A 14,191-nucleotide genomic window follows, 5' to 3' on the forward strand; every position below is an offset into this window, starting at 1 on the left:
AAAGCTTTTCATCATGGGTTAGCTTCACTGCAAAGAAAACCCTGTAAATTTGCAGTAAAAAATGGTTGATGTGATCGGCAGATGTGATTTAACTGTAAAAATAACAGTAAAAACTGGCATAAACATGATGCCCCCTCTATTGGTTATTAAATGGGAGTTGTGAAAGAAATAAGGGATATGGACGAATTTACATTTATTCTAAGACTTAAAAAGGACTTATTTGTGAACCATTGGAACTAATAGATTGCTGCTATGTTAACAGCTGTTGAATGCACTGAATCAGAAACAATGTAAACCCCCCAAAGTTACCGTAAATTAACTTATTAATCATTTCTCTAAAATATAAAATGTTTTGTTGTAAAATTTAAAAAAGGATCTCAATAAAAATAAAGTAACACAAAGTACAGTAGAAACTGAACCAGAACTTTAAATTTTTTACAGTAAACTACTGTAATTTTTAAATTTACATTAGCTATGTTTCCATCCAAAAATGCGAATAAACTTAATGCGCAAAACTGGATTATCGCATAAAAGTTGTGCGAATGAAGCATCGTTTCCATCCAACGAGTCAAAGCGAACAAAATCGTCACTTCCTGATTAACTGGCGCCAAATATCAACAGTAAAAACTGCATTTGCTGCAGTAGGAGAAGCTGCATCAATCTTTTCTAAATGAATGCGCCTCAGAAGACAATCCTGACATGCAGTTAGCGTGCAGTTGCGTTTGAAGGAGTCAGACACGGAGCACAGGCGCTCTTGATTCTGGAGGTCATTAATAATATAATAACATTAATACTGGAATGGTAAGGCGTTTTATAATGACCAAAACAACACTTCAGATGTTTTATAATGTGCTCAGCCTGACGTTTTATCCATTCATACACATTTTAAGCATCACATGATCCCTTTTAACAAAATCACATGACCTTTTTTAATGCACATGCTGGAGTTTGTGCGGTAAAAGTGTTTCCATCGCAGTTTATGCGCATCTTTTCTTATCGAATAAAAAGTTTTTCCTACCCAGTTAGGCGCGTAAGTTTTTTATGTGCATTTTCAAAATTTTTACGCATCATGGCGTTTCCAACAACTGTTTTTTTATGCGCATTTGCAAAATGCACATAAAATAGGTGGATGGAAACATAGCTAGTGTTACACACAAGTGTTTTGAAATGCCAACATCTACGCATTGTACCTTTGTTACGCAAACAAAAACACAAACATAATATAGTGATTATAAAGTCACATGATAAACTGGTCCTCATCACAAACAACTTTTCCGACAACAGAGAAACACTAATATATAGTAAAATACTGAAGGTGCTCAGTGATGCAGTGACACATGGCTGAATCTTTTGCTGTCTCACCACTTTTGATGCTCATAAATTTTCATAAAAAGTAATCCAGCTGCACTTATTAGGAGCTTTGCTGAAGTTGTCAGCTGAAGTGCAGTATCTTTGATAAACTATGATAGTTAGCGTTCATTGAAAAATAGGAATGAGTAATAAATCCATATGAAGCAGTCGCTTAAAAGTGATGCCTCTTCTGATTGGGCCAGGGTCGGCCAACCAAACGGTATTAGGTCAAACATGGTGTCAAACATGCACAGGCATGGTTTAAATAGCCCAATGTGAGAAGACTGTTACAAATCTAGTAGAAACCATAGTAAAAATTTGTATGGCAAATTAACGTATTTTATTAATTTATATTGTTATACACCAATTTATTAAAGTACTAACGTCTATACACATCATAGCTTTGCTTCACATGAAAGTCACATGATAAGCCAAAGCTCATCACAGACATACATTTTCCCACAAGAAGAAAAACATAACAATATGTAGATAATAAAATATGTACTAATATATACTATGAACAGTGTCATGGTAACACACATAGAATTAAAGTAATGCAATAAACATTATCGATCAAAATTAGATGTAACATAAAAACTCATGGTGTCCGTGGGGTCTTAAAAATCTTAAATTCACAGAACATATGTTGTTGTAGGTCTTAAATAATTTTAAGCAAATCTTAATTTTCCTTTGTCAATGTAAAGCTATATCCATTCAATCAACAATCTATCCCCCCAAAAAGGAGAAAACATTTAACTAAAGTTACATTTTTTTAAACTGTATTTACCAGTTTGGTTTACTTATCTTCTTACAATAACATTTGCTTATGTGTTTGGTAAATGTGTATGAATTTTAATGCAAGTAAAATTAAAATATTTAAGCAAAAATATTTTCTACTGGCCATTAGAAAACCCCCTTTTTTCCCTACAAGTCTAAAATTTAATTCATAATGTTCTTAAAAAGGTATTTAAAAGTTTTAAATTTGTCTTTGTGAAACTGGCAGAAACCCTGAAACTCTAAAATGTACATTACTGATGATGAAAACCATCAAGAACCATAGTAATGTCTACAAAAAAAGTCATAAAAAGTCAAATGTTTTACAGGAAATCATGAAATGTTTTTTTCAACTTATATATTAAGGAAACTTACTGTTAACCAGGTTACAGATTTTTACTGTAGCATTTTACAGGTTTTTAAACCGTTAAAATCGCTATAACAATTAAATGCAGTTGAGTTGGTTCAATTTGATTTTATTAGATAAAAGTTTAAATATGTTTGTTTTTTATTCAACTTAAACTCAAAGGTCTAATAATGTCATGTTTGTCTATTATGTGTCATACATTTCATTCATTCATTTTCTTGTCGGCTTAGTCCCTTTATTAATTCGAATCGCCACAGCGGAATGAACCTCTTATTTGAAGTTATCCTATATTAACTAAAGGATCAACTTTTAAGCATATTTCATAAGTTACATATACTCTCAAATTACTTTTGCTGCTTGTTCAAACTATTTTTTTCAGGGTATACTAATGTTTGGAAAGATTTTAAAACAACTTAAATTTTCTGCCATACCGCTCCTAAGGTTTGTGTAAGATTTTTTTTCATTTACGTTTTTTTGTTTTGTTTTTTTAGAACAACAGTGTCTCCAGCAGAAAACATCTCCAAAGATGCTCTTTTAAATTGTTAAGAAATCTGTGTTTTTGAAAGAGAGCTGAAGTCAATGATTCATTTGAATTACTTAGCCTGACATGTTTACTGTTCCAAAATATTTTAAATGTTTCTCAAATAAAAATATATCGTGTTCAAAGGGTAGTAAAGTTTACAAGTGGCATTTAAAAAGAATAGATATTAGAGCAGTAATCACAGCACCGTGAAACCGTGATATTTCTATGCAGTTATCATATACCGTCAGAATCTTATACCGGCCCAGTGCCTAAAACCAACACAATTCTTAAGGTTTATGTTCAATCCACTTAAGCTTGTACAAACTATTAAATTAGCTTAATTGATTTGCGTTGGGACAATATGAAGAAATTGTGTGGAACCCAGCATATTTTACATTGCATAGTTTATTAAGACTGATCTCAGACATAATTTTAGGACAGTTACTGCTCACTGAGCAATGCAACAAACTGCATTTTTGCTAATTAAGCTGCCAACACCCAAAGCATGTGTGCGTCTGCAAGGTGGTAATCTCAAAACTCAAAGCATTACACGAAAATCTTCTAAATCTTCAAACTGAAGTGGAGATTAAACTCTAACAGTGCATTCACGCGGGGCTTCAGCGTCAACTCTTGGCCAAGGGGGTGTCGTAAGTTGGGGCAGACACGATCGTCACATAAGCGTTAACCAATGAAATTAGTCCACAATCGGCTACTGTCTGAGCTGCGGTATTTGCATAAAGTAATCTGATTGGCTGATGCTTCCATTGGTGCTTGACAAGTTAAGAAATTCCCAACTTCTGCAGTGAGCATTGCCACTGAGGCAGCGTAGACAGATTCACAATTCAGTTCAGCAACGCTTCACATCACACATTCAAAGTGAATGGGAAGCGTTGACGCTGACGCCTCATATGAATGTGGCGTTACAAGTCTTTCTATTAACTTTAAACACCTAAAATTACTTTTAGGGTGTACTCACACTATGTAGAGTTGCCTTGAACCGGGCCAAAGCAAGCTTGTCCCCTCTCCCGTCTCCCCCGACGGGCCGCACTCACATTACATTCGGGCACGCTTGCGTCATCGATGCTGCGCTGTTCAGTAAGTGCTTTCGCTCAGCACAGTGGAGATTTCTCTAGTTATATAGCTTTAGTGGTTTGATATGTAGTGACACGCAGTCAAATATTTCGCAGATCAGCCACTTTTGATGCTCATAAACAATCAAAGTCCTTGTGCTGCGGGTATTAGGAGGTTTGCTAAAGTCGCAGCTGTGGTGCAGTGTGGGGTTTGCATCTTTAATAACCTACGACAGTTTGCGTTCATTGAACGGTAAGAATGATTAATAAATGCATTTAAAACAGTCCCTTAAAAGTTCTGTCTTGCTTTTAGTTTCGAGCTTATTCGCGTTTTGCACTCACACACAAGCATATCGTGCCAAAGCCCAAGTGAACCGCGCTCAGGCACACCTTTTTCAACCGGGCCAGGGCCGGCCAAGTGTACCGTGTTTGAGCCTGATTCAGAGCACTCGCACTTCTCAAACGATTCCGGAAACGGGCCTGGGCACGGTTCGGATAGCATAGTGTGAGTATTCCCTTATTGTCTACATGTCCCTCTCGTAATTCATTCCCATGCAAAGCATGCTAGGAACTACAAATCCCCTAACCAACTAGTTGGAGCAACACAATTCCTTCATGTTGTCCCAACACAAAACGCTAAAGTAACTAAATGCTTTACAAATTTAAGTGGACTGAACATAAAACAAATAAATTGGCCAAAGAAATTACAAGAATTGTGTTTTTTGAGCTCATTTTAAACGGGTAGTTTGAACAAGCAGCAGTGATCATGTTTTTGAGCGCAGTAGACTCTCGCTCTGTGTTGGTAGGTTTGCAGTTGCAGGCATAAATAGCACTCCTCTGCACCAATCAGAACTGTCAGCTCCTTGTGTATTTATACATTCATGAGAGTGGAGAGCCATGAAAGCAGATGCACACGACGTAAAAATAGGCTTGTAAAGGGTATGAAAGGTTCACGGCCAGAGAACCCTTGTGTTTAGAGGGAAGGGCTCTGTGAAAACACAAATAATTACCCAGCTTCAGCCAGAGTGTCTCTTTTCCAGACACACACACAAACGAACACGCAAACACAGCTGCGGGGAACTGTCTATGTGACCTTCCCCTCTCTTTTTTTCCGCTCTGAAGAGGCTGGCACAGCCCAAACTGGCATGCATGATGGGGTGACTCTCCGTTAGCCGGTCCAAACCACGATCATCTGTGTCCTTTTTCCACTTCTGCATGTTTACTCTCCTCCACTGAAGATCTGCTATTGTTCCAGTCTGTTGTTTGAGTTTCAAAATGCTGTCAGGAGAGTCCACAGGATTACCATAAAAATTTACATTGAAAAATTGTGGTTGGAAACATTATTTACTGTATTAATTGCTTCAAGTGGTAAATTTATTGTACATGTTTAGAGAAAATATATTAGTGGAATTGGTTAAGTTTTATGATTCATTAAGTTTTATTAAATGTATTTGTTTTGATATATTTATAATTGCATGTTTTATTGACTGTATTTCAGTTTTTCTTTTATTTTGGTTAAAAATGTAATAACTTATGTCAATTATTTACGAAGCCAAATTTCTTATTTTATACTTTGTGTGCATGAAATCATGATAAAGCTCTTGGGTGATTTTAGACTCTTAATTTGGCCACATCGTTATCTGTGTTATAGCAAATAGAATGATTTTGGTTACAAATCTTATTTTAACACATATTTGTGAAAATGCTTTGAAATAAAAAACAAATGTATATCAACAATAAAAGGGGGAAGAAACTTGATTTAAGTGACTTTGAACGTGGCGTGGTTGTTGGTGCCAGACGGGCTGGTCTGAGTAATTCAGAAACTGCCAACCTACTGTGATTTTCATCTCTAGGGTTTACAGAGAAAGATCCAAAAAAGAGAAAATATCCAGTGAGTTCTGTAGGCACTAATGACTTGTTGATGCCAGAGGTCAGAGGAGAATGGCCAGACTGGTTCGATCCTATCTGAGTAATGTTGCTGACCATGTCCATCTCTTTATGACCACAGTGTACCTATATTCTGATGCGTGATGCTCTCATGTCAATATGGATCAAAATCTTTGAGGAATATTTCCAGTTCCTTGTTGATTCTGTCACGAAGGATTAAGGCAGTTCTGAAGGCAAAAGTGGGTCCAGTAGGTTTAGTACAGGGTTGGACTTTTGCCTTCAGAACTGCCTTAATTTTGGTGTACCTAATAAAGTGGCTAGTGAGTGTATACAGTATATGCACTCAGTAAAAAAAAAAAAAAAAAAATATATATATATATATGTATATATGTATATATATATATATATATATATATATATATATATATATATATATATATATATATATATACACACACAGTTTTCGGTTCGGTTCTCAAGGCTTGACATGTTATTTATTTTTTTTTTATTTTTTGGTATTCTATAGGTAATAGGAACAGTACGAGGTTAAGGAGAAAAAAATTAAATCAATTTATTGCAATACTCCTTTTGTTTTACTTAAAAGCCAAGAATAGTGCACTAGTTACCAATGTGTTATATAAAAAAAATTAACACTGCCTATGTACAAACTGGGGAATACATAAATTCATACATTTTGAAAATAAACATACTTTTGAAGTTACATATTACTGAAGTATTTGTACTTCAGTAAACATAAATAAAACTTAATAAACCAAAATATCTTTTTGATCTCGGTGCTGAAAAAAGTGTGAGATGGTATTTTGTAACTCGGATCAAGTGCTTTTATAAGATGACAAAAGCCACTTCACCGCCGCTTGCCATGTTAAAGTGTGGAATGATGGTTAAGCGCCCCCTAACTTTAGAGCATTGTGATTGGATATTTACTCACAGGGAGGAATTTCCTTATCTCAGCTCATAGACTTACAGGCACACACAAGCAGTCAATTCGGGGAGAAAACGCAAAACCAAGAAAACCGCAATTCACAAGCGTGTATTGAACCATGAATGTCATACCGAATGGTTCAATATTATATTGAGAATCGTGGCATCCCTAATAAAAAAAAAAAAAAAAAAAAAAAATATATATATATATATATATATATATATATATATATATATATATATATATATATATATATACACATACACATATATATATATATATGTATATATATATATATATATATATATATATATATATATATATATATATATATATATACACACATATACATATACATAAATACATATATATTTATACATATACATAAATACATATATATATATATATATATATATATATATATATATATATATATATATATATATATATATATATATATATATATATATATATATACATATATATACATATATATATATATATACATATACATATATATGAATGTATATGTATATATGCATGTGAAATTATATCAAACAAATTACAACCAGATCCCTATGATTATATAGTACATAAGTATATAAGTCCTTTATTTTTGACAAGGTAACACAGGTTAATTCTGCTGAATATCTGCTGCTATATTTGTGGACCGTGTCCTTCGAGCTGGGATAAATTGGCCTTGCTCACTTTGATAAGGCGGCTTTAGATGTAAGCAAGAAATGGATTTATTGAGCGAGACTCAGTGCTCCTATGTATTGATGGACAGTTTCTCCATACAGCTGGATTGCTCTGCAGTCTGCACATGCAAAAGAGATATGGCTATCAAGACTGTGTTTAATGAATATGGGGAAACAGCATCCTAGTCAAACATTCTGCCATCACTGCGTCTGCCCTTTTAATGGGGATATACTGGCAGATGAAATGCAGTGTTGCATTTCAACTCTGTCTTTGCATTTAAAGGTTTGATTAAATGTTGCTGAAGGCACCCGAATGTCCTTGCACGCTTTCTAATTGAAATTTATTAATTATTCATCATCATATCCACCCTATATATGATGTATGGAGAATATTAAATACACATAGACCTTCATTTTGATCGATTGTTATGCTTTTAACATAAGGCTTGTATATATTAGCTATGTTTCCATCCAAAGATGTTAATTGGATTCAGCAAACCTGGAATATCACATAAAGGATTTGCGAATAAACACGGTTTTTATCTAGTGAGTCAAAGAGAACAAAAAAAAAAATCAACTGATGTTAGATATCAAAAAGATATTGGATATTGCGGTGGTAGGAAAAAACATTGTGGGCCCTTTTTCTTGTTTAGTAAATTACATGCGCCTTATAACTGTGGTCCCCAACCGCCAGGGCCCCATGTCCGTGAATCAATTGGTACCTGGCCGCACAATAAATTATTAATTATTTAAGTTTTTTAAATGATATGAGTCTAAACAATCTTTCATTTTGAAAAATAACCATATTTATCTTGGTCAAATTTATCAGCGCGGATGACTCGACTGATCTTTACGGCTTCGGTGTTTGGTTTGCACTCAGTTTATCGCTCTTCACCCAGTGAAAACACAGACGCACGAACTGGAGTGCAAAGCAGCCGTCAAGATCAGTCGAATCATCAAGCAGATCGCTCAGCTCGTCTGTGTTTGTACTCGGTAAACAGCGGTGGGTGAACTGATGACCTTCTCGGCCAATCACAATCATTTCTGTAGAACAAGTGAACACAATGGCAAATCAGCACTGTTTTAAGAAAGTCATCAACATTGCCTTAAATGTTAGCTCGAAATTGCCGTTTTTTTCTTTAATTCAGTATGGTGACAAGTCTAATATTGTGAAAGAATCAGTTTATCAACTCGAGTTTGATGAATGGCATCTAAAACGTGTGTTTGGGAAAGAAAACGTCAGCTAACTAGTGCCATTTTCCTTAACTTAGCTGAAAATGAGCTCTGATATCCCTTTTTACATTCACCATTAATTCAGAACGAACCTTTGGGTCACCCAGAAGGCGGAGAAATTATAAATTTGTGTCACTTTATCTTCGCTGATAAGATATATAGCCAGTTACACAACATTCCTATGTAACTCCCAATGATACTTCCGGGTTTCTTCCCACCGCAGCCTCGATTTTGCTTTTGAAAATGGCGGCTGCGTGAAATCAGTCTATAGCCTAGACATTTCGATTGACAAACACAGAGCACCCAAACACTACAGTGCTTGTTATTTTTCGCCTTAAATAATACTTTTATTAGAGCTGCTGCAACGATTTGTCAGCTTGTCATCCTCTGAGAAAACGGTTGATAGTTGCCTAGTAATCTACATACCCTGTCCCCTCCCTTCCCTCTGGGCTGTGGTAATATTGTCAAGCCTTGATTGGTCCGCTTGGACAACTGCCTTAGAAGGTTAAGATGAAACACAATAAATGTGCAATGGCTTTTGGAGGTGTGCTCTTTGGGAGCATAGCTAATCAAGACAGTTCTGGGAGGTAATAATTATGAACCACTTTGATGACAGACTTTAGCTGAGGGATTATTAGAATGACTAAATAAACGTTTCGGATGTTTTACAATTTGGCTGGTCCATTAATGCCACACACAATCACACAATCTGTTAAAAAAAAATCACATGACTTTTTTTAATGCGCATGTCTAGGATTTATTCGGTAAATGTGTTTCCATTGTAGTTTGTTTTGTTATCTAATAAAAGTTATCCTATTCCATTGTGCGGGCTAGTTTTGTTATGCTCATTTTCAAAATTGATGTGCATCTTGGCATTTTCATTAAGCATGTTTCATGCATTATTCCAAAATGAGCAGAGAATAAGTGGATAGAAACATAGCTATTGTAAAAGCTGTATCTGAACTTTAAAAAAGTCCTGCGACACATTGAGCCTTGCTTCTCATGTGCATGATGTGAGTTTGAATCATTCTCGCAACACATTTACCAAAATATATAATCAATCATTTTATCAGAATTTGCTGTGCTTATTCATAAAATTGGCACAAATGTATATAAAAAAGCAAAGCTTAAACATGATTGTATCTGGAGTATTGTGCAGCAACGCATAAAATACAATACATACAATTGCGCAGGCTTCTCCGTGTGTCTTGTGTAGATATGAAGGTCATATTCTAGGCTGTGAGCTTTTGTGCATGTCATAGCCTGAAGATAAGGCGTTTTTTTTGATGGCATCTGTGTCAAGAGCTTCAGCGTGTTCCTTCCTGTGTTTATGAGAGAGACACTGAGATGACAACCAGCAGATAGAGGAGGGAGAAGAGAGAGAGAGATTGAATCCCACATCTCCGTCACTTCAAGTAAATCCCCCTCCAGCATGCAAACACACAGAGCTGCAGCCATGTTTCTGTCTGTTTGACATTTCTGTTACACGAAGCGTATCTGGATGCTAATAACAAATAAAGAGCTGTAGTTTAGTTATGAACGCTCGTACAGAGGTTTTTAAAACCTAGACATCACACTTTGTTGACAAGATTTTAGAGTTCTATTTCAGTGCTCAAAATAGCTTTGGTGATAGCTGGTTATCTATGCGTTTAAAGAAACACTTTACTTTTTTGGGAAATAGGCTCGTTTTACATCTCCCCTACACTGTAAAACCCAACAGTCAACTTAATCAAATGAAATGAGTGTAGTTAACTCAAAATTAACTGAAAGTTAATTCTACTCATTTGAAAAGAGTTTTGAACTCAGTGTTGAAAAAAATGAGTTAATATGGGAATGAGTAAATGCCTCATTACTTCAACTGAAATGGAGTAAGTTCATAGTACTCATCGATAAGTTTTTTAACTCAAATGGTTTGTAGCAATGGGTTTGCATTTAACAGTACTCAGTTGGTTTGAGTTCTCTTCATTTATTGGGTTTTGCTGTGCTCAAATTGCTACTCAAATGAAGTAAGTTCACAGTATTCATTAGGATTAGTGTTTGAACTTAAATGGTTTGGTGCAATCGGTTTTCTCAAATGGTTTAAGTTACCTTAACTATTTGGGTTTTACAGTGTAGAGTTGTACAGTTGAGTTCAATCAGTTCATTAAATCAGATTAGACCGCTCAAAAAATTAAAGATAGATAGATAGATAGATAGATAGATAGATAGATAGATAGATAGATAGATAGATAGATAGATAGATAGATAGATAGATAGGTAGATAGGTAGATGATTGATTGATTGATTGATTGATTGATTGATTGATTGATTGATTGATTGATTGATTGATTGATTGATTGATATTATATATTAAGACTTTTCCTTTTTAAAGCTGGATTCTTTTGTGGTTACATCGTGTACTAAGAATGGTGGAAAATGAAAAAATTCTATTTCAGATATGGCTAGAATCCGTACTCTTATTCTAAAACAGGGGTCACCAATCCTGGTCCTGGAGGGCCGGTGTCTCTGCAGGGTTTAGCTCCATCTTGCCTCAATACACCTGCCTGGATGTTTCAAGTATACCTAGTAAGACCTTGATTAGCTTGTTCAGGTGTGTTTGATTAGGGTTGGAGCTAAAATCTGCAGGACACCGGCCCTACAGGAACAAGTTTGATGACCACTGTTCTAGAGTAATAATCAAGCAGCTGGTCCAAACCTTTTAAAAAGGTTGATCGCTCGTAACATGATTCCGAAAAGCAATACTGATTGCTTCTTGGTAGGATTGAACATCATTTAACAAGTTTTTTTTGGTAGTTTTTTTTTTTTTTTTTTAGCAACATTGAAGGCAATATGATAAATTTGGAAACATGACAGTAAATGCAAAACTATGAATTCACATAAATACTGTTTGACTTCCCTTTTTTCTGGCCTTATATTCTCCAGGTATTTAAATGTGTTTTTTCTCGATTTGGTTACACGTGGATGTTGCTAATAACAAGTGTAAACAGGGTCTTAAAGGGCCAGTTATAAAAAAGGTAATGTAGAGCAGCAATTTGTTTACAATGTAGTGTTGTCACGATACTGGAATTCGACACCAATGGATACTGGAATTTTAAAAACATAAATTTCCCGCTAACATTTGAGCACTGAATTTCAACAGAAATGACTGTGATCAAATCATTTTTGTTGTCACATCATCAGCAGCACGTGTGCTATGATGAGTGAAAAGCTTAGAAAAACAGAGCGTCGTTAAAGAACTCAAAGTCCGGTCTTCGATGTGCAACGAGGGAGCCAATTTCCTGAAATGTGTGTCTGTCGTAGGTACTGAGAGTGTGACATCCAGCATGAAAATTGACAAAAATACAAGTAAAACACCCAAAACACAACAAAGTTTGCTAGGAGCTCGCAACACGGCGGCCATGCTCGGCTCCATCTTGATCATGTATTGGCCGTGAAGGTCTTCAGTTCACTGAAATCACCGCTGTTTACTAAGTGTAACCACAGATACAGGGACACTGGAGCATTTTAAAGCCACGATTCATTAGCAGATCACTCATAGGTCAGCTGATCGCTGTGACTTTGACATGCTGCAGTTTCCCTGTATCTGTGGTTACACTCAGTAACATGCTCAGCAGTGCTCAAATGTTCACAGAAAATGGACGTTTTTAAAATTTCACTACCGATAGGTACCGAATTCTGTAACAACACTACTACAATGGTAACCCTATTATATCTGATTCTTAAGCTCTGTTTGGATGGTAAATATTTCTATGGGGGGCATTGGAGCTTTTACCATTTACAGAAGTTTTTGGTGACTTTATAACTGTCCTAATCCTGTTCATTAAATTTTTTTTTCAACACCTGTGAAAAAACTCTTAGCTATCCTAGACATTTCGATTGATTTAGTTTCTATCTGAATCCACATCCAGTATGGATCAATCGAAAAGTCCTTTTGTAAATTCTTTTTGGCCACTGAAATTCATTGTACAGTTGAACTTCATAGTCATTTGCATCAGAAAAACACCATCTTGTTTAATTATTGATTGACTATTAAAAATGGGCACATACATTAGGGCTGCACATTAATCATTTTAGCACGGTATCAATTTCGCATCAACATCGCCATGTGTGAATACACAATAGTCACTTCGCAGAACGTGCAATATGGAGCCAGGATTATAGTTGACCAGGTACCAGTCATTTCATTTTAACCAAAAAAAAAAGTGAAAGTTTATCCATTGCTTGGGGTTTTAAGACATTTGTACATGAGTTTAAATAATTTGGGTACAAGAAATAATTACATTTGTGGCTTTAACAAAGATTAATTGTATTTATTTATTTACACAAAGAAGAATATTCAGCTTTATTGCACATTTGATCATTTTATTTCTGTACCGATATACTGTTAGACTCCTTCAATTGTATATTTGCTGTACTTTATCTCTGTTTTTCCAAATCAATCTAAAATGACTAATTAGGTTATTTTGTGAAAAATCACTATATAAATCACAGAAAATTCGCACTGTAAGTTTTTTCCAATATCGTACAGCCCTAGCATACATTACCAAAATGCTAGAAATGTAGTGTGCATGTCCTTTGTTTATTATTTATTAGGTGTCCAAAGCCGTCTTTTTGCATTGTTGCGTTCCCACATAATTAACTGTTGATCACAACAGAGCTAATGGTGATGTTGTATGTGAATCTAGCATGAGTTCGATCAGGGTTAGAGCTACAGATATTTTCTCCTCAGGAGAAAAAACTGGCTTTCCGAACAGGACTTTATGAACGCTATCTACCATCAGAGAGTGTAACTGGATTTTGAGACTAATTGCTGGTTTATCCTAAACCTTTGTCTTGGTGTAAATTGGCCTCAAGTTAAATGTAGAATAGAGTTTGTTGTCATCTGTTAAAAAGAATTTCTCACATGAAGCTTGTCATTATCAAATCATTGCATTGTTTCGAGCTGGCCTAGATGTTTTTACCCAAGTTGACCATCATGGTCGTGTTGGTTAGGACTATTTGCCCACACGGTATGAACAACAAACCAACCACTATGTTCCAAAAACAACTGGTATGACTTGGTTTTTCCAGCAGGTCTGTAGCATAATGACCAAACAAAGCTCTGTGGCACGAACCCGTCCCTCCAAAACAAAGGCAAACAAAGGCCTGTAATGGGGAACAGAAGAAAATCGACTGATGGACCTGAAAAAACAATCCCATTCCTGGGAATCTCAGTGGAACGGCAGGCTCGGCTCTTAACTAGTGGAACTGGGGAAGATACCATCAGCGCAAATAGCTCAAACTAATTACGGCCGCTCAACTTGGATTCAGTTTTACCTTATCTCTGCAGTCGTGCTTGACTTTTGG

At 35.5% G+C, this 14,191-nt stretch overlaps 1 protein-coding gene and 1 long non-coding RNA gene across 51 annotated transcripts in view; one reads left to right on the plus strand and one right to left on the minus strand.

Annotated features, from left to right (window-relative positions):
* Positions 1–14,191, plus strand: part of neo1a (neogenin 1a) — a 328,844-nt gene that overhangs the window by 76,578 nt on the left and 238,075 nt on the right.
* Positions 2,696–6,319, minus strand: LOC147836200 (uncharacterized). The gene is made up of 3 exons (XR_015496442.1): positions 6,258–6,319; positions 3,643–6,174; positions 2,696–3,588 (listed from the first exon to the last, which is right to left on the minus strand). It is a non-coding gene; the product is annotated as an uncharacterized LOC147836200 (long non-coding RNA).

Source organism: Danio rerio, chromosome 7 (assembly GCF_052040795.2).
Source record: "Danio rerio strain M-AB ecotype USA chromosome 7, GRCz13ab, whole genome shotgun sequence".
Classification (NCBI taxonomy): Eukaryota; Metazoa; Chordata; class Actinopteri; order Cypriniformes; family Danionidae; genus Danio; species Danio rerio.